The following is a 3,706-nucleotide window of genomic DNA, read 5'->3' on the forward strand; positions in this document are numbered from 1 at the left end:
GTACCAAGACACTGCTACTCAGACACTGCGGTGAGTGAACAGAACGAAATTCAGAAGTGTACAGATAAGTGACTCATATTTTACTTAAAATAACAGACCAAAAATGAATTTCTTCTTCAGGGGGCAATTTTCTTTTTCTTCTTCCCACCACTACTAAAGATTTTTTTTTTTAATTTTAAGTGTCGCATGCTTTTTGAGACAAAATCTTCACAAAGACCAGACACTTTAGGTTACAGCCTCATTCAGCAAGTTTCAACTGGTGTGCCACAGAATTTTTAAAACATGCAATATTTGACTATTAGGGACACTGACCTCTTTTCCCTTAAATTGTCAAATAAAAAAAAAATGACAACAGCCAACACAACAAGAGCCACCCGGTGTGAATGAATCAATATTATACCTATTTTTTTAGACCACCTACGTGGAGACGATGCTCCCAGGATGGGACCAAAAAGTAATACCTGGACATGAGCAGTGGTGACCAGAACGAAGAAATAATATGAAATGCTAACCACTTCAAACAGAGAGCATTAATCTGTTGCTCCCGGCCTCCCCCATCCCTGCAAAGAGAATTTTTTGTACCTAAAAATAAAGTCCTACAGCCGAAACCAGTTTGGCTCAGTGGATAGATTTGGTATGGTGCTGACTTTCAGTAGTTTATGTGTGCCATGAGATGAAAAAGTTTGAAAACCGCTGGTCTAGATCATAATCTAGGCATTCACAGTCAGTATCGACATCACTTCTTTTTCTTTTCAATTGAATTTATTGGGTGACATCTATATCTAAAAGCCTAAGCAACCAAACAACCGAATGACCGGTCACGATGACAGGTACTGACCACCAGGAGGCAGGCTGTCAATGCAGGAGCTGCCCCCTGGTGGTCAGTGCACTCCCACAGCGGGAGCACTGCTCAGCAGGTGCCAGATGCCAGGCTCACGGCTGGTGAGCGCAGCTGCAGCTGCGACTGCAGCTGCATGAGCCTCTCCCACCTCTGCTGCAGTGCTACCAAGAGGCAGCTGCAGCAGGTGCAGCAGGACCGGGATGAGCGGGAGCGGCGCAGTGCCCAGCTCGGGCTCCTCCCTGACCACCTGCGTTGTGCACTACTACATCCTTCCAGGGATGTCAGATTGCTGGTTTAGGCCAATCCCTGAAAGCAATCAGGACGAAACTGGCAGTCCAACACCTCCCAAGGGGTCCCAGATTGGGAGAGGGTGCAAGCCAGGCTGAGGAGCCCCACGAGTGCACAAATCCGTGCACTGGGCCTCTAGTTGGCTAATAAAATTATATAGGTTTCAGATATACAATTCTGTAATACATCATCTGTATATTGCATTGTGTGTTCATGATTCCAAGTCAAGTCAGCATCACTTCTGAAGTCATCCAGCATCTGAGCCAAACAGAAAACTCAAAACTGCTCTGATTCCTAAAACCCAATGAACAATTTCTTGGAACCTGAGATGTGCATTTTTTTTTTTAAAATCTTTTATAACCTAACAAACAGAGTGTCTACCAGGAGACAAAACATTCTGACCCTTGACCACATCTAACCCATAGAAAGATGGTGACTCCATGTATTATTACGCAATTTTCCATGCACAGGACAACAGGAACTTAGAGGACAAATACCCTTGCACAAAAGAAGTGATGCAACTCAGGCTTACCTTCTGAAGCCTAAAGGTAAATCCCGTGTAAGTCTATATTTGATCTATTCCAAATGTGACTTGAATATGACCTTCCCGAGAGAACTTTTTCTCCACTCAAAAAATGGATAGCGGGAAAGTTCATTGTTGAATGGGTAAAATGGGATATGCATGTCTTTTAAACATTTGTTGGTAGAGAGAGTACGCGCATGTGTGAGGGATTTGATACGTAGTGATATGCAGTGAAGAATTAACTCAGCATGTGTGGGATGTCCAAACCCTGCACGTCAGGGAAAGGTTTGGCCCTTCTGGCACCTGGGAGGTGATACCTAAGCTCTTGGGACATCCTGCTTCTTAAGAATGTATTTGTTTACCTGAAGCCTTGGACTGCCCCAGATAGTTTATGCTAACGATGTGGCCCACGGTGGGGGCCTTGGGCTACGTGGTATCAGTTTGATCTCTGAAGGAGCTGGACATTAAGGTCAGCCACGCCTACATGACTGCTCCCCAATAAAAGCCTGGACACCAGGACTCCAGTGAGCTTCCCAGGTTGGCACACTCCTTGAGAACTTCCACACATTGTTTCTGGGAAAATTATACAGTGCCCACCCAACGCCATGGGAAGAGGACAATTGAAAGCTTGAGCTGGTGTCTCCTGGATCCTTCCCTACGTGCCTTTTCCATGAATTTTAATCGGTATCCTCTCTCTGAAATAAGCTGTAGCCAGGAGTGCAACCGCTTCTCTGAATTCAGCAAATCACTGAACCTGATTGGAGAACCCCCAACTCAGATCTTGGGAATCACTACACTCAGCTGACCATGTTGCTAACATGATGCTACTGTGGACATTGGATTTGTACAATTCAACACCATCACATTATCTACATCTCCAAGTGGGGAGTGTTGCTGCTCACAAAGTAATAAAGAGAGATATCTGAAAGTACAGTAACACTACAATGTCCCTTAGTACAACTAGTTTTAACTATTGTTTTAATGCACAGAAATGAAGAGACTATATCTGTCCTCTGTCAGGCCTGGCAGACTAAGATTAAGAAATGTGTACGTACAAATAAATACACACACACACACACACACTCTCTCTCTCTCTCTCTCTCTCTCTCTCTCTCTCTCTCACTCTCTCACTCACACTCAATCTTTCTTAGTAATGAAGGTGCTTCTATAACACAGAAATGGAACTAATGTAAATGTCTACAAATAGTATTAAGATGACACTGAGTAGGGAACTGTGTGGTCAAGGGATCAGTTAATTCTGTCACATAAACGCTGCTGCCCTCATTGAGACAGGCGTGTGCTCAATCATTAGAAGCTATGGTACCAGAGTCAGTATCACTGCGTTAACAATACAAATCACTGCAAAAACCTCAGTAACAATAACTTTCAAGAGCAAGGTTTCTTTAAAAGACGACTGCATTAATAGTTTAATAATGTCATTTGGAAGACTTTTCTATCTTCTTCCATGGTCTGAAATAATCAGAGAGCAAGAAAATTACCTGCCCTTCAAAGATTAATGAACTCAGAACTCAGTTCTCTGGTTGGAGCCTTCTTAAGATCACTAATAACCTTTCCAATCTCTTCAATGGTTATTTAGCTAGTCCAGCACTTTGGGGGTCAATTGCGGTCTCTTTTTCTCTAGGAAATCATTTCCTCCAGCAAACCCTTTCTGTAAGAGGCCATACAGTACATATTTTAGGTTTTGTGGATCATCAATGCTCTCTCACAACTGCTCGACTCTGCCACTGTCATGCAGAAGAGCCTTAGACAGTATGTATCAAGTGAGTATGGCTGTATTCCAATGAAACTATCCCAACAGGTGTTGGGCAGATGTAGCTTGCACAGGCTATGGCTTGCCAACCCTGCTATAGAGTTTCAAACTGATTATCATAATGTCATAGTTAATTCTCTTATACATTTTTCTTATATCTCCTTTCACATTGCTAAATGTGTATTTGTGCTTTCTCATTATTTCCTTAATCAGGTCCATCAAAGATTAATTTCATCAGTTGTGTGTTTTTTTAAAGAACCAGCTTTTGAATTCCAATAAAATA

The 3,706-nt window shown here is 42.7% G+C and overlaps 1 protein-coding gene across 1 annotated transcript in view; it reads right to left on the reverse strand.

Moving 5' to 3' along the window:
* The window catches only part of SLC23A2 (solute carrier family 23 (ascorbic acid transporter), member 2), a 135,508-nt gene that overhangs the window by 73,450 nt on the left and 58,352 nt on the right, over window positions 1-3,706 (reverse strand). The window lies entirely within an intron of this gene.

This window comes from Myotis davidii, unplaced genomic scaffold, assembly GCF_000327345.1.
Source record: "Myotis davidii unplaced genomic scaffold, ASM32734v1 scaffold32, whole genome shotgun sequence".
NCBI classification, from domain to species: domain Eukaryota; kingdom Metazoa; phylum Chordata; class Mammalia; order Chiroptera; family Vespertilionidae; genus Myotis; species Myotis davidii.